General features: G+C 45.5%; 1 protein-coding gene across 1 annotated transcript in view; it reads right to left on the bottom strand.

Moving 5' to 3' along the window:
- Positions 1-14,033, bottom strand: part of sema5a (sema domain, seven thrombospondin repeats (type 1 and type 1-like), transmembrane domain (TM) and short cytoplasmic domain, (semaphorin) 5A) — a 77,226-nt gene extending 63,193 nt beyond the window's left edge. Inside the window, exon 1 of the mRNA XM_047023945.1 lies at positions 13,528-14,033. The gene's annotated coding sequence lies outside the window, so the exon portion shown is untranslated. The remainder of the gene's footprint in view (positions 1-13,527) is intronic.
- Positions 14,034-18,253: the final 4,220 nt, after the last annotated feature.

The raw sequence follows: 18,253 nt of genomic DNA on the forward strand, positions 1-18,253 counted from the left end.
CTCCTTCAGTGTCACTGTCTCTCTGTGTCTGTCCTTCTCTGCGTGTCTCACACACACATTCTCTTGAGTCCCTCTCATTCAAGCAAGATTTTTTTTCACTTTTGATTACTGCTCCTTTCTTTAGCAGAAAAGATGGGTCTGCAGTACAATGTTTCTCCTGACACAAATGTACACTATGTCATCAGTTGATAGCCTAGTTCATCCAAATAACGAAACCAATTATTTTTCCTCTGTTTCGTCCATGATTTTTCACATAAAAAATGACCGACTGTAGGCTTATTTACATCTAGCAAGGCAGGAAAGAGTGAAGCTAACTAGATAATTTGTGCAGCATCTTTGAAATTCAACCCATTTAAACAGCGTCTTCTTTAATGGCAGGACCGGCTGATTAGGCTTCTGTTGAGAAGCAGTAAATTGCATCTGCGATTTTTCCCCAGGAGGGAGAGGAATAGCTGTGTTTGAAGTAGCACAACAACCCAATGTTTTTTCTTCCACCAAAACTGGGGAGAATAAAGTCTACACAGGAGAACATGGAGGGGAAAGAGGTCTCTGAGGAACGGTGTGCACATAGGTCCAGATCATTGGGTTCCACTCATACATCCGAGTCCTGACAACTGCTTTGGTGGACTTGGTATTAATGTACCACCACGTCTAGCTGTGATCCATCTCAGTATTTCCTCCAGACATGGTGTCTTTAATCCTATCTGTGAGATTCTTCTCAGGCCCCAAACATCGATATAGAACCTAATGGCTGAGTTCATCCTTGCTTGGCTCTACAGTCAAGCTTATTAGCCCCTTCAACAGTCTATATCACGACTGACACCCCACATCCATCCTTCCATCCATCCATCCAGGCAGTTATTGGTGGTCGGAAGCTGAAAGCTGCATTACACACACATGCTTCATTAATAGCTGTCATTAGTGACAGGTCCAGGACCCAGGCTAATGACATGTTCCTTACAGAGCTCATTAGGGGCTCAGTGCCGCAGAGCTAGTGGTGTGGGAGAAGGTCGTCCTGGTTAGCCAGCAGGTGTGTCATTGGAAATGTCAGAGAGAAGGTCAATAGAGGAGGGTGGGGGGTTATTGGGGAGCGTGGAGGGGAGGGGTTTCGGAAGTAAACGAGGTGAAAGAGAAGCCGGGGAGGTTGGAATGGGGTTTAACAGGCCTGCAGTGGGGGTCCATGCCCTGGAGGAGACTTAAACGCTGAGAGGAGTACTTTTTTTTCTTTTTACCACAAACAGTATTTAGCACCTCACAGCCACACTAGCTGGACTCCTTTTATCTTTGGTTTCTACTCTGTAAAGAGTATGTTGTCTTTATTTCATACAGTGTATTATACATACAGTACCGTATATCACATAGGGAGACAATGAGGTAGACAGACAGACACATGCATACAGACAGCGTACAAAACATGACTGTGCTTTCAATCGTTAAAGAATATGAAACCTTTTTTAAACAACAGACAACTAATTGTAAGTCTTCGGGGGTGAAGTGCTCCTTCCCCAAAATGCAGGCAGAGGAAACGAGATGATACTAATTGAACCAAAATGAGCTTTTATCAGAAACAGAGCTCTGTGGTAATGTTCCGTCTGACACTGAGACAAGTCAACAGGGAGGCGAGGGAAGACAGGCTGGGCGTTTGTTTTGCCTCCCTGTCTGTCTGTCAGAATAACAAGCTCCACTAAGACCTGAACAAAACAGATGACAGCCACTCTATCTGCCGAGGTGGGACCTGCCACAGAGTCGTATCAAGCCAGACCGTACGGCTGTGGATGACTGGGAAGAACTACCCCTGACTGTTAGTGTGTTTTACATTCCGCCAACAAAGCCAGACAACAAAGGCTGCTCGATGATGGATCAAACACACACAGACATGCCTACACACGCACATCCACACGCACACACACAGACATTTATGGTCCCACAACTTACACAGACATGCGCTACAGCATGTTTCAAGGAGAGGAGGCACACTCCAGGTTTGGGCAGCTGCAGGCTTGGGTCCTGCTCTAATGACAGGGTGGAGCATCCCAGCTTATAGGCTGTGAAGGGTCTCTTCCTCTGACCTACCAGACAGCAGTCTGTAAAGCCGCACCAGCACTCTCTCACCCGGAGCAGTCTGGGATCAGGTGGCCAGTGAACAACTTCCTAGCTGAGGATCCACATCCGACAGATGCACTTGATAGGCCATGCCCCACAGCAGTCATGTCTGCAGGCGTTTGTATGTACACGCATTCACACGTACAAAAACACATGGTCTAATCCTATAACTCACTCCACAGTACATCGACAGAATATCATCGAACAGAACAACTTTGTTGGCGTGCTGTGTGGGTGCGTATATGTATGTGTGTGTGTTTCTGTACAGTCTGACATGTCTAAATTGGGCTCCCAGCTAAATATACAGAACTGTCCAGCTGACCTAATCAGCTATGTCTTTGATGGGCTTGGTTCAAAGGAGGATGCCATCACTTTTAACTTTGAAGGATCAATTCACCAGCTATCTTTAGCTGTCTATGCCCTATATTTCCTTGGAGAAAACGTGGAAAAAACAACAACTTTCCAACCGACAATGCATATTCATCTAGCAACAACACACCTAAGTAAATCTCAAGATTTATGCCAACCCCGCCTGTTCGACTGACCTAAATAGGCCTAAATTATGCCATAAATTAATTGGTTGTTCACAGTGCCGCCTTATGATAATGATTATAGGGCGGCCTGTTCTGTTAACCCCTTCACCTCTGACCTGTATGGATGTGTGGTCCCTCTTCTCCTGTCGGCTACAGTACTAAGTCCATCTGGAGCAGATGTTTCTGCCGTGTGTGTGTGTGTCTTCCTCTTTGTCAGTATTCAACAACCCTGGAGTGTGTGTGTGTGTGTGTGTTTGTGTGGAAGGGGGGGGGGAGTAGATCACTTTAGTATCAATTGTATCACTGTGTTTGCCACCCTATAGCTATAGATGGCAACAACAACCTACATATAAATGAAGACATACTGACATTAACCAAGCACAGATGCAGGTTATTATGATATTACCAAAAGGTAGAACAGACCATCAAGGTGTTCCACATGCCGTGACAGTAATGAATACAGGAGGGTGACGGCTCCGAGCTGTACTGTACTCTTAATAGGCACAGGGACAAAGACGTGGAGGAGATTTATGAGTGCGTGAGCCCGGCCATGTCTCGTAACTGCTGCGCTGCTGCAGGGTGATTCACAAGCTGCGACCTGCCCCACGTCTGGGGCTGTATTTTAGGAGCAGCCGTGACGGCCGGGCTGTCTGGGCAGACATTATACGGAGTAATGACTTACAGACACACGTTGACCCACTCTCTCTCTGCTTTGCTCTTGCTTTCTTTCTGTCCAACTCCGGAGAGAAGGGAGGAGAGCAGAGTAGAGAGGGAGGGCCAGGGGAAAGGAGGAGAAGATGAAGAGAGGGCAAGGGCCATACAGGGTCATTAAAAAGAAAGGGGTGTGTGGAAGGCAGAGGTGGAGAATAAAGAGGTTCGATGAGAAGAAAAGGAGAGTGGGAATTAAAAGAAGTGTAAAAAAAGAGGAGAAAGTTGAGGAGATGGAAGGGGGAGAGGTGAGTGGAGAAGAAAGGAGGGGTGAGAAGGGGAAGAGGGAAGAAAGTTGAGAGAATGGTGATAGAAAAAAACAGAAGGGGTGAAAGGAGAAGAGAGCATAATGGTGTGGAGAGGGAGAGGGAGAGGTGAGGGTGGGAGAGGGAGAGGTGAGGGTGGGAGAGGGAGAGGGAGAGGGAGAGGGAGAGGGAGAGGGAGAGGTGGCCTTCCTATAAAGAGCACCTAAGACGCCATAAAATTACAAAGAACACATGCCATAACACAAGCCCCTCAAACCTCCCCACAAGGATAGGTGTGTGTGTGTGTGTGTGTGTGTGCATGTACGTGTCAAAGTGTGGTCAGCTAACATCCGTCCACGTGGTAATTGAATCAGGAGATGAAAACATAGCAGAGCAAGGATTGAGGTGGACAGAAGCAGCTGGAAAAGCACAAATGTCTTGGCCTAAGGGAATGGAAAACCTCCAGGGGAGAAAGGACACTTTGGAAAAGGCTTGACCAGGGGCGCTTAAACCCCAGGACGATCACAGTCCCTGACTCTCCAGGGTTCCTTCATGGGTCTGTTTCTTCATGTTTTTTCATGTTGAAAAGATCTGAAATGTTCCACCAAGGCGTAAATATTCTAAATTTACAGAAACAAACATCCCAAGAAATGTATAATACCTAATCCCTAATAGTACTCGTCGGTAATAAACCAACTGTCCTCCAAGAATTTAAGCAAAGTGAACTAGTGCCCTCATTAAAACAGGCTGTGTCTGTTCAATTCTGTCTCAATAAGAAAGCATTTAGCTGTGAAAGCGCTAAACCATTCTGTCTCTCATAAGGGCTGGAACCAACGGGATGAAACACCCCATATTGAGTTGTGAGCCAGCATTCACAGCCGTCTGTTTTGGACTGGTCTCGGCGCTAATCAAACAGCAAGCCTTATAATGAGGAAATGGGCTGTAAAACTTTGCGAGTGGCTGCTGTGTATGTCATTCTACCCAATTTTAGGTGGATGGGAGCGTGTTATTTTGGTTGCAGGCATTAACAGCAGACATAAACAAAAAGCTGGAATAATCAACACCCAAAGTATATCTATCAGTGGATTTGGGGAGGTGGCACCAGCGCCTGAATACAATCTTCTGCTCCAGTGGTGTATGTGAGTCTAAACTGGGCTGTAGCCGTAGGTCTGGAGATGATCAATAAACCTGCAGAGGGAACCTCAATATCAGCCTCACGAGCCACTCCACCCTGCTTTTTACTGATGAAGGCAGAGTTTCCACATGCACTTTCAGTAGGCCCAGCAAGGGGCTAGGGGTTGTAGGGCGAGTTGGGTGGGTGTGCATGGGGGGGGGGGGGGGGGGGGGGGCCACATGTGTTTGCCAGGTGCGCTCCGCTCCTGTCTATCCCTCCTGCCCAGTCAGCTCTTGTCCACCAGGTCTGTGTTCACAAAAAAAAAAGGTCTGTGTCTAAAACATACCTTGGCACCAACCAGGACTGCTGGAGCAGAAATAACAGTGACTACTTCCCAAACGGCACAACTCCTGTCTCCACTGACCTGGTACAAAGGCAGCCATTGTGAACTCAACCCCTGTTACCTCTCTCACCCTCGTTACCACCCTTCCAAGCCCCCCGCCTCCAGCCCAGAGCCCCTCTCTGCCCCGCCCACCTAATTAACAGTCTGCAGTCCAGGACTCTCCAGAACATTCTTAATTGCTTCCACCACTTCTTGGACGAGCACTCGTTAACACCAATCCTACAGCAAAGGGTCTCCCACAAGCCAGTCATTTGGGAAATTTCACTCCATAGAAACTGCATGCTCAAGATGCCCTATTATATTCAGAGATCAACGGGGAGCAACACGTACAAAAGTATCAAGCATCAGTAGTGGAGAGTGCGAGAAGCCAAACTCACTGATTACAGCAATTACCCACAGTAACCCAGACAAGCATCTCATTTCTGATGGAGTGACTCACAAAGACACCAACCAAGTAAAAGCTATCCATTGGTCATGAAGGTCTGTCTTTCATCAAACAAGGACAGGGGTACAGTGGAACCTGTATTTGCCTGGGCAAATAAGTTATAATTACGATGAGCAGCGTGCGACTCTCTCTCCCTGTCTCTCGATCCACTGATGATACTGAAACCAGGGTTCGGCAGCCTGCCAGCATGAGAGGACTGGGGGGGCCAACCTCGCTGGGGAAGGCAGAGCACATCATGACCGCTACTGCCTCTGACGTTTGACTTGTGGGGCGTCTTTAATTACCCTACCCCCTTCAAGGGGTTGGGGAGGGGGGGGCACAGACACAGTGATACGGGGAGGTGACAGACAGGTAGAGAGAGACAGGAAGAGTAATCTTTAAAATGACTTTTATGAGCTTTACCCAAGGCTCAAAATCTTGGCTGTCCAGAAACTATTAGGGGAATATTTCTTACAAAAATTCGTATCTAATCTCCCCCTGAGGGGATATTAAGTAATATAGAGTCCTTTACCGACACAATAGCCCTATACAGTACATTTAGTCATTTTAGCAGACGCTCTTATCCAGAGCGACTTGATGGGCAGCTTGATTATCAGTTTAATCAGCGATAGCCCCAGGCTGCACGGTGTGTCAGTCTAATATTGCTCTCTCCCTTTTCTTATCTCTCTGTTCTTGAGTCAATAGAAAGATGTTAGGAAGTGAACAAAAATCACTTCCTCTCCTTAACCTCAGGGGGGCTGAGGTGTGTGTGAGGGGAGGGGGGGGGGGAGGAGGAGCAGGGTGGAGCCCACACACGGATCACACACGCCCGACCACAAAAAGAACAAAGGAGAAACCCAGCAGCCAGCAGAAGCAGCCAGGTGAGACACAGGGCTGGTCATCGGGCTAGGCCGCCATTCCTAGTGACACCTCCAGATGGCCACCCCCCCACATCCCTACAGATGTACACCCCTCTTTGTTCTCTGAGGACTGTGTTCAAATAGGACAGCAATACCAAAATTACCATCAGCTGAATCTAAAGTTGAATACGTTCATGGGCCTTGTCCTGATAGTAGTTCTTTGTGTAGTTATTTGGGTTGTATTTCCATCTTTATGGTTGATGGTGTAGCTTGATGATGAAATCACATACAGGTGCTTGGGCACACTGCCACCTGTTTACCAGGGCAACTGAGGGTTAGGGTCAGGATCAGGGTTGGGGTAAGGGCAAAGGTCAGGGTCAGCGCTGTGAGAATGGGGAAGGATAGAGAGTGTACCGGCCCCCGGATGGAAAAACATGGCCTGATGAAACCTGAGCCTGTGTTTCCATTGGCTGTGTGACCCCTGCAAAGCCAACATACTTCTGAAACTGCAGGCCTGTGGGAAACAAATGAACTATAAATAGTCTGCTTTTCGTCAACACTCCCCCCCTCCTTGTGTCTATCTCTTAATCTCTCTCTTTGGCTGTCTCACTTCGTGTCACTTCAACCCCTCCCGTTCAGCATCGCCCCCAACCCCACCCCCTCCAACACCTTCTCTTTCAGATCTCAGCCTGCATCCTCTTGTTGAAAGGACGTTTGATGCCTTCACCAGTCCACAAAACAGCTTATTTTGTGTGTGTTTGCATTTGAATAGAGTCTAAAACTGTATGCTTTACTCACTTCATCCCTCATGGCCAACAGGAATGGGGAGTGGAGAGTCCTGGTGGGGGGGGGGGGGGGGGGGGGCAGAAATGGAGAGATATCGTATTTTCTTGTTTTCACAAAGGGCAGAACCAGAATGCTGCATCTGTAACTAATAGTGTCTGCCAAAAGGACACTCCTAGCCAAAACAATACTGTTTCTCAGTTGTCTTTAAGGACACCTGATACCTTCCTCCTCAAGAGAGTCGGAACAACCTTTAAACACAAAACACTAGCGGGAGGTACAATAAGGAAAGGAGCCCTTTCTACTGTTCCATAACAAAATGTCCTAGGAAACAGCACGACTGAGCGAGTAACTTCAAACCCACTCACACAATAACAGCGTTCAACTCCAAATGGTCATTTATCATGGCCACACAACACAGCAGTCAGCAAAAGGTGCGTTCAGCACCGTGTGTTTCTCCACTGTTAACCCACTGACCACACGGGTTGCTGAATGAGAGGGGTATTCTTCCTGCTGGTGCAGCGAGGGCAGGATAGAGAGCCTGTGTTATTCAGGGCCAGTGGCTCAAACCACACATCCTCTGCGTGGTGCACCTTTAGAACTGAGACAGCATTGTGTCTGTGGCACACGTGCACACACACGAGCACGCACGCACACACACACACTGTGCTGAGTGCAGACAAAGACCAATAAAGGGCATGACTCAAGGGAGCCTCAGTCTGCCTATGTGTGTGAGTGTGTGTGTGCGTGGGTTTGTGTGTGCGTGTCCCAATGAGCTTGCACCGTTTAAATGAGAAGTGTGTGAGGACTATAGTCAGAGGACCACCTACCAAGGTCCCTTATTAAACACTTCATACTTTCCTCCACCTCGCCCTTCCTCCCCTGCCGTCCTCCCTGGCTCTCTCAGATGAATGAGTTTGTCTTCTACCCTCCATTCCTCTCTCCAATGTTCCTCTTGTCCTCTCTCCACTGGCCTTCGAAACTTCTTCTCCTACCTCTTCTTTCCGTCTGTCTATCACTCTCTGTTTCTCTGTTTCTCTGTTTCTCTGTTTCTCTGTTTCTCTGTTTCTCTGTTTCTCTGTTTCTCTCTCTCTCTCTCTCTCTCTCTCTCTCTCTCTCTCTCTCTCTGTCAGCAGGCCATCACAGCATTACACCCACAGGAACTCTCTCTCTCCCCCTTTCTTTTCATCTCTCTCTCTCCCAACTCACTTTGTCCCCATCCCTTATTCTTATCTTTTCTTCTTATCTTTTTTCATTATATTGGTTTGTCGTTTTTTTTACACACCATGCAAAGCCTTGACCATTTATCAGTGTTTTTCTCAGCATTTTTTTTTTTTATCTCCCAACGTCAGTAAGTTTTCTCTCCTTATTTATTTAGTCTTTTCTACTTTTTGTTTGAGCACTCCACAAGTAGTAGGGCTTTACATATTAGATATTATCATATGATTTCATAAACCCTCGGACAGAATATATTATCTGCACTATTGCATCTTTATTAAAAAATCGGAAATCATTACAATTTAAAGCAATTTTCCTCAGCAGTCACTGTGAAGATAGTCCCCACTCCCCCACCTACCCACAGATAAAACAGAACAGATAAGAATGTCTTTAGTCACAGAGGAGTCTCCCTATTCACATCTTCTCACTGATCAAATTAAGAGTCTGTCTTTGGGGAATGGTACTTCTAGATTCCATGGAGGCTTATGAACCCAAACGACTGCCATTAATGTAATTTATCTAAGAACACTGTTCTGTGATATGTAAATACCATATCTCTGGGGTATAAGAACAATTTGTAAACCATATTACGTAAACAATTGTGGGCTGATTCAAATGTATTTAGTTGTTACTGATGTTGAACACGGAGATCTCCTTTCTAGATGATTCTTTAAAAGCCCAGACAGCTGAGAGAAAGAGAGAGAGACAGAGAGAGACAGAGAGAGACAGAGAGAGAGAAAGAGAGAGAGAGAAAAAGAGAGAGAAAAAGAGAGAGAGAAAAAGAGAGAGAGAAAAAGAGAGAGAGAAAAAGAGAGGATGGAAATATATAATGAGAGAAGCAAGGAAATTAGTTTCAGTAACGTTGATGTTGTTAGAGATGTTAGAGAACTAGAGTGAAGGTAGCATAGGGAAGTGTGTGTGTGTGTGGGGGGGGTGAACTCTCAAGTGTGTGTGTGGGGGGTGAACTCTGAAGTGTGTGTGTATGGGGGGTGAACTCTGAAACCATGAGCAGACACGACTCGTTGATCACCTGTGTGAGACGATCCCCTCAAATCACCTCACATTCATCCGCCTCAGTCCTCCGTCCTTGATCATGTCACATCTGGTGCCAACACTTCCTCTCTCGATTTATTTGCTTCTCTCTTACCCTCTCTCTCCATTCCTATGGCTAACCATCATCGGACTCATTCCAATGCAAGCAAGCTTTACTACAGTCTCCACACTGCAGCCTGTCTACTCATCTTTATTTATTCTACACCCACTGACAACGTACCAACTGAGGAAGCAGGCTTGAGGGATTTCTGAATTATGTTTCAGATTTACTCAGCATTCCGTTTGGGAGTCCTGGTTTGAAGATGGATTACTGGTGTGCCGTATGTATTTGTGTGTGTGTATGTTTGTGTGAGTATGTGTGTGTGTATGTGATTTGAGGTTTGGGTACAGGGAAGAGGCGGAGGACAGCTAATGTGCCGTAGCTGTGCTGGTGACGGAACGCCGATTTGCCGGTTCTAATTCCGCTTGACGTGCGGACATGGCACGGAACCCACAGGCATTCCCTCTGAGAGGAGAACAGAGCAGAGAATAAGAAGAGATGCAGTAATAAGTCTGGGCTCCGCCTCTCTGGTGTGATTTCACATCACCTCAAACAGCTCCCTCTACATCCCCCCGTGAGACGCTGCTGCTGTTTGGCATGCAGTGTGAAATTACAGTAATACAGCCTGCTGCTTCTTTAACAAGCATCTGTCTTGGGAGAGTGTTTGTGTGTGTGTGTGTGTGTGTGTCTGTGTGTGTGTGTGTGTGTGAGAGAGAGAGAGAGAGAGAGAGTGTCTATGTGTGTGCGTTAGTATTCCTTGTTAGAGACAGTGCACTATATTATACTTAGCCTAGAAAAGGGCCCCAGAGAATTTGTAATCAACAACCCTCTATCTGTAAGTACAACTTGACAAGCTTGTCATCTCAAGTGACTCTCCAGACCTGGGACAAACAGAACCTGAGACTGTAGGGGACATCAGACAACATTCCCTCCATTTGACAACAGCTGCAAAGCATAAAATGCAAACGCTGAACAAATGTTGATGTGTTTGCACAATATGTTACACCGCCAGGATTTCGACAATGGAAACCTTTTCCAAGAAGACACAGCGTTCTGCATTGCTGCTCCGGTCGCTATGGCAACCCGGCCGACAACCCCCGGCCACTGACGAATGCCGGTTGATAAAGTTTCGTTTTGCCTTTGCGTCGTATCTGACCGACACTTCAGTGGGCTCTTGGCAATGCAGGAGTCACTATGGCAACATCCCCATCTTGATAAATAACCCAGGCAAGATTGAAGTGAAGAGAAGGGAAGAAAAGGGGTGAAGAGAAAGAGAGAGAGAGAGGAAACGTGAAAGGGAGAAGAGGCAGAGAAAGAGGGAAAATAACACCTACTTTCCAACGTCAGATAACTTCCCCATTAAACAGAAACTGTAGGATTTCTGTAAGAACGTAAAAATTGTGCACGGTCAATTTCACATAAACTGTTTAACTTCTTTACAAACGTCAGGTATTTAGGACCACCAGACAGTTAGGTTAGCTTTGATATTGTCTACTCATCCGACTAAAGTCCGTAGTACTTCTCTTGGGAGAGGTGTCAACCCCTCCAAAAGGAAGGAAAGAGAAAGAAAGAAGGTATAGATAGCAGAGCCGGACACCCTCGGAGGAAAACACTAACCCAGGAAGTGATGACAACTCAACTGTTTGGATTTGAATGTTTGTCTCTTTTATGCAGTAAATCAAACAGCTTAGACAATTTCCTTCTGACTTTCAAAACTGACTGGAAATGAATATAAGAGCATGTATTGTCTGGTGAGAGGTTTACTATGTGAGGGTAAACATTCTCTAAGCCCGATCTGGCCCGTGTCAAATGAGTAACTAAAGGCTTTTTAAGAGTGCTGGGGGACAGGGCTAATGGCTGTTTAGTTACACGCACATGACAATAGCGGTTTCAGTCCCAACAGCATTCCACCCCACGGTCTCAAGCGGGGACGCAGAATCACAAAGCGGGTCAACAATGGGCTTGTCACTCAATCTGTCACCATGGTGACCATAGAGATCGCAGGGGCCATTAGGGTCACTTTCATTCCAGAATTCTCCAGGCTTGGACTAATTGCTGTGTTTGTGCTGGTGTTCCGTGTCACTGCACGGGCAAATTCCCAACACAACCCAAATATCAATCACACTAATTATACGCAGCTAGTCCCGGAATGTTTTCTCAGTCAGACAATGAGGGAATCTGCTTGGCTTATCCTAATCATTCATTAGTAAAGACTTCACGTTTTATTTGTCATCTCTGTCCTGATGTTTTGGAATGTAGAGGTCATTCTCATTTTGCTGTTGTTGTTTTTTTTCTCCATCTATGCAGTAAAATGCCTTTATTGAAGTTCAGCTGTAGCATTAATCAGTTTCTTTGCCGTAAGTCATCACGTCATGCCGTTTCTCAATTCAGCACTTTTTCCTCACGCTCATCCCTCTCTGTTCTCTTCCCTTCCATCGCTCTCTTTCCTTCTTGTCCCTCAGGGATCGTCACGGACGGAGCTCTGGAGCAGGATGAACTCAGAGAACTGAGTCTGCTGGAAGCTCACAGTAATCTAACCATCTGGATGGGGTCACTTTCTTCCACAGGGGGACACGCAGTATGGGGGGGGGGGGGGGGGGCACATGCTGTGCTTCCAGAGATGGCTTGAATGCACAGAGATTATGGAAGGACAAAGCCAAAAACTCAGTGGGGCAAAATCTAGAAGATTCCACCTACTCTGAATTGCTTGAGAAACGAACAGATATAAGATCTGGTCAGTGATTTGTATGCATGGCTAAGTGGTTCTTTGAAAGGGCTTGTGATGTTCATCATCACAGGCGTGTAAACACCTTTGAGGATAAGTTAGCGAATGAGGCAGTATCTTGAAGGGGTAATCATTTCCCATTCAAAGTAGTGATAACAGGCATTTAGGACTCATCCGATCTCCAGTCAAGGATACCAAGCATGCCATGAGTATTGATAAATGGAGAAGGTGATACAAGCTCCCTGAGATGAAGACCTTTGAGCCCGATCAATTATTTAGCATTTGTGTTATTAGTTATTTTTTGTAAATTATATTACATAGCATGTGGAGAAATAAACCCCTAGCGTTTAAGAAATTAAAATATACTTTTATCCCTCGAAAATGTCCCAGTGAGAATGGTTTTCATCCTTGGAATTGATGCTGATGTGTTGATGAGATTAGTGGGTTCTAGGGAGGACAGTATTCCCCTGAGATTCACACAGCCAATAATACAAACTAACCCTCAAACATGGCCGGTCACCAGCAGGGATGTACATGGACTTATATTATATGCCCAAGTATTATTTGGTTTAGTAGATCCATCCAACCACAAATATAATAGGTAAAGGTATTCTATTGCAAAGGAGTCCAAAGTTATTGTAGCGTAGTGCATCCATTTAAGCTTGTTGCACATATTGAGTTTCAATCAAGATTGCTGTTCCTTGAAGATCACACTGTTAATTAGGAATGTGGATCCTCATCTGGGCTCAGACAGATGTAATTAATGGGGAAGGTGTGGGGAGTTCAACATCGTTCTGTATCGCATCTCTTTTTAGTGCGTAATTGCTTTCACGCACCTGCAAAGAGAAGTATATGCTTCGGGAATAAATTAAGACCAACATGGGGAAGGACTGCTCGACATCGGAAAGGGAATTTATTTAAATGTATATGAATTAATAGAAAGCTGCATAATGATGTGTGGAAGAAACAGTGACCGGTCTCTGTCTGTGTCAGCACCACCAAGTGGAATCCTAAATACCCCCCAAAACTTCGGAAGCATACGATTTTCCTTCACCGTGTAGCCTAAATAACAAAATAACAGACAGAATAAACATCACTGTATACCTCCTAAAATGTTAATGATAATTTAATGTTTTTTTTGTATGTGTTGGCACAGCGGCACGCACCCAAAACAACCATATTGGTCATGTTAGCAACATAAATTAAATAGTTCTTCATAACATTCAGATTCAGACATTTTACGTGTTAAAATGTGCTGCTTAGAATAGAACTGACTGCTAAGGTGTTCAGTCAGGTATTGGAGGAAGAATGCACTTACTAAGTGAAATGTCCAACTCCCGTTCATCTAGCGGGAACGAAGCCTCAAGTCTTATCCAGTGAGAATGTTGCTCAAAACAAACGCAAGACCAGGACAAATATATAAAGTATTTCCAGCTCATGTACCATCCACAACCAGTGAACTGTCAGTAAGTCCGTACAGCCTATATCTCGGAGCCGCTTTCTCAGTTCTCCTCTTTACTCTCGCCGGGGTCCCTTCGGAGTTAAATATTTCTGTCCCTGAGCCTGTGAAGCGCACGGGCTGTAATAGGACACCTCACAGTCGCGATGCACCGCAGACAATGGCTCCTGTCGCTCAGAAACGGACAAGTGTGCAAGGACAGCTTTAAAACTTTGCTATAACTGGTGAAATAACAATGAGATGAAGCAAGCCCCGAAGTTCAGATCACTGTGAATTGCAGCTTGCAAGCACCCGCTGATAGTGGTGTGTTGGGTTAGCAGCAGTTTTTAATCTGAAGTAGGAGGAGTGCGCCCCCACTTCACAGCGTCCTTTCACTTGTCCATGGCAGCAGCATCACCGATGTGCCGAACGTGGCAGCACAGCACATCTGTCCAGCTGGAAGCCATAAGGCACCTGAGTCCCCATAAACCACCATAAGAAATGTCTGACCTCATGGCTAGGCACAGCTTTTGAACTATTTCCACCATCTCAACATTTGTTTGGATGTTTATACATGTTATTTTTTCTCAACGTTTTGTGTGTGTGTTTGTGTGTGTGTGTGTGTGTGTGTGTGGGGGGGGGGGGGTCATAACAAATGAAGACCAGGCTGAACCCCAAAATGTATTCTGTGACCAAAAACATGTATAAACAACTAAGATACGGAATTTAAAAAAGCACAATCATACAGTTAAAGAACAATACAGGCTTCTTATTGTGGTCTTCATTCGATTTTTCCAACTAAAAAAGGCCATCCTGTATATGTCAAGTCAAACTTTTCATTGTGAACATCACTTGTTTGTCCCTGACCAGTGGAACATAGCTAGCTGTCAAATTCTAAACTCAAAACATTGCCTGAAGGCACTGTAACAGAGTGTATGTGTCAACACTTTGACAGATGCATTTAGTCAAGTCAACAAAAGACTGATAATGCGCCTCTGCATTTTCAGAAAGGTGGAAGGCTGACTGCAAAGAGCCTCCCACCCACATGTACATACAGATCAGGTTCTTTTCTTGTAAAAACACACTTTTAAAAAACGCCCACAATGGACGAAAGCAAAGCTGAGTTACAACAGTTAAAATCCAACTCGGTCGGCATTGATCTGCGAAACATGGCCTTTCCTGTTCCCAGGGGGAGGCAGACTGAGCAGGGATACTCACACCGTGAAGTTGAGAAAACAACGCAATGTGTCAGGTTGGTCGTAGATGGCTGGCCTGCACGGAGTTTGACAATAAGCATGATATTAGATTATACGATTGTACTAAAAATGCCATTCGAAGTTCGTTGAAGTTTTGAACAAAGCAATTGCAACGAGACATAGGAGCAAATAGCCAGTTGAATCCACAGTTGAAAACCTCTATGGGACATGGTACTGTGTATGACATCCAAATCCTATAAAGGATTATCTCTCCACTCCCCGTCAACGTGATCAGACATGGCATTGGATTGAGGCTGTCCTCCAACTACTGGACCACAACCAAACCACCAGACGGAGGGAGAAAGCTGTTTAAGCTGCTTCTGTGCTTTAAATCAGATTCATTAGAGGTTCAAATGAGTCTTTGATGAAAAAAATCATAATGACGATGGATGCTCATTAGTAAATTAGGGCTTAGTTGGGCAGGGGGCAGTGTGTGTGTGTGTGTGTGTGTGGGGGGGGGGGGGGGGGGGGGGGGGGGGGTATGAACCAGACCTGGTGGCATTCCAATTCTAGATGTGTGTCCCTGTGTGTTTGGTCCTTTGTGCCTGTGTGTGTGTGGGTGAGAGTGTGTGTGTGCATGTCCCTCCTCTGTTCCTCTCCTCGAGAGCAGAAGTCAGCCTAATAACCCCAAGTTGCCAAGCAACCAACATCAAAAAATTCAGTTAATGGGGTTTAGGGTCTCTTCACCAGAAAAAACTTTGTTTATGGTGTAGGTGTGTGTGTGACAGGGAGGAGTGGTTGGAATGTATGTGTGTGTGTTTCCGTGCGTGTATGTGTGTTGGTTAGGGTCGGGGTGATGAGGAATTACCCCCAGTGTGTTATAGTAACAATCAACAGGAGAGTCACCAAAAGCAGAGTAGAGCTCACAAATCCATTTGGTTCAACAAGTCATTTGTCATACTGTCAATTTACATTGCCTGAGGTCAGCACAGGCCCAGACCAGCTAGCCACTGGGAGCCTAAGTACACACACAAACACACACACACAGATTTGACTCAGTCAACATCAGCAGACAGAGGTGAGTGGTTGGATGTGTTTGCACATGTTTTATATTAATACATGCATATAGTTTCAGCTGGAATAGGTCAAAGGTGAGGAAGTGGGGGTGTGTGAGGTGTGATGAGCCAGTTCCCAAAAGGAAGGAAGTTAAAGAGTGGTAGAGAAAACTGAGGGATGTAGGAGGGCAGAGTGAGAGATAGAGAGAGAGACCGCAGTCATCCCATACCCTGTGCACTGTACCTATAGGCGCAATGAGGTATACCACGCAGCACTGGGGCCAGGGCCAGGTCATTCCTCACACTCACCCAGGCTTGCAGGGCCCCTGCTGGGAACGAGGGGTGGACCCTGTAGCTCTACATCACCAGTACGTCCACTATAAATGACATGGTCGGCAGGAAGAGGGATTGATCATCTGTCACAATAATCCAGGAAGTATTTCTGCAGAGGAAGCCAAAGAGAGTAGAAGTCAGTGAGGCGAGTGGACCTTGTGAGTCCCTGATGGGCTACACACCTGAGGCATCTCTCTTTCCAACTCTCTCTGTATATATATATAAATATATATAAATATATATAAATATATATATATATATATAGTTTGAACTAACCTAGGTTTATAGAATACTACACCAACAACAACTTCCAAGAGCCAATAGCCTAGTTCCACACATCTGATACCTATCTACTGGACCAATCACATTGTATCATATACCTGAATCCCAATTGCTAATAACAACATACACCGTTATGAAATGGCCAAGGACCATGGTCCAGTGAATAGGGGCTACAAATCAAGGACCAGGAACCAGGGGCCAGCGTATCCAGAGATGGAGAGTCTGCAGCCCCAGAGAGATTAGTAGACCGAGAATGAATGGACAGAAGGAGATAATGAAGTGCACTGTGAAGTCCATGGGGTCATCTCTCTCGCCTCGTCTCAGATAGCAGCTCACTGTATTTGTCACTGTCCTCCCCTGTATCCCACATGATGAATGGCAATGAGAATAAAGCTTATAGTCTGCCTTTTCGGAGTCCTTTTATTTTATTTTTGTCAGCGTTAATGATGTGGAAAAGTTAAGAGCCATTGAGATGAACTTCATGAAATGTAATCATGAGAGTTGAAGCTTTGGAGGCGTGAGGTCTCCATGTGGAGTGCCTGGAAATGACTGCAAACTAATTAATGTCATAGCCAATGGTCAAAGCTATACGATTCTCTATATGACTTTCCAGGGTGATGGAAGCTGTCCTCTAGTAATTTGAACCTGACTTGAATACATCTGTGAATGGACTGTGTAGCATTTCATTTTCATGTGGCAGTAATTTACAGTCCATCAAATCTCCAATATCTTTAAAATTCCTTACAGCATTCACATACAACTCATACTTAATGTATGCCTCAAATTGTGCCCGAGCCAATAAGGTTTCAGTTTACCTGAGACAGACCACACAGAGTTAGTGTTTTCTTATTGTCACGTACTAAGGACAGTATGGATACCCTCCATTCATCCTTCCCCCCCAACTCAACCCCATCAAACACCATGGTGTTTCTCTCAACATCATCTTCTGTTTCAGGGAGTCATCCCTGGCCTCTCCCTGCCCTGCACTCTTTGTTTTCACCAGTTCTTATTGTGGTCCCTTACACTCACAAGCCTGTGTCCTCTGTGGCTCTGAGGGGCGTGCAACACACATGCACGCACACACACACACACGTGTACTAGCCTTTGTATGTGATTTCTGTATGTTTGTGTGTCTGTGTGTGATGGTGTGTCTGTGTGTGATGGTGTGTCTGTGTGTGATGGTGTGTCTGTGTGTGATGGTGTGTCTGTGTTTGTGTGTCTGTGTGTGATGGTGTGTCTGTGTCTGAACCCTGATGCTCCTTGAGCAGTTGTTCAAAGCAAATCAAGACAGTGCCTTCTTCTGCACTGAGTTTGTAGTTTGTAGTTTAACAAACAGATTTATGGGGATTTGGGGAGTCTGGGGAGGCACACAAAAATGATGTTATGGGTGCATTAGCTGTCCTTCGAGATGGTGGAAAGGGTTTTCAAGCTGCAGTTTTTCACAATAAATATTATTTTCATCATAAATAACCATCATTATTTTCATGAAGTAATTTACTTTCCTAAAAACAATACTGTGACCTATCCTTAGAAGACCACAAATATTAAGCGGCAAACGCCAAAACAGCACAAACTGATAATAATCACAGTCATTATGAAGATATTATCATATCTTATCATCTCCAGTAATGTACAGCAATATAGCGGAGGAACTCATTAAAAGTAAGGGTCTGTTGCAGAAGCAGACATCCATCATCTCTCTCCAGCAGGGACCAACAGCACAGTGCTTTAACAAGCTGG

The sequence above is a fragment of the Hypomesus transpacificus genome, chromosome 8, assembly GCF_021917145.1.
Source record: "Hypomesus transpacificus isolate Combined female chromosome 8, fHypTra1, whole genome shotgun sequence".
NCBI lineage: Eukaryota > Metazoa > Chordata > Actinopteri > Osmeriformes > Osmeridae > Hypomesus > Hypomesus transpacificus.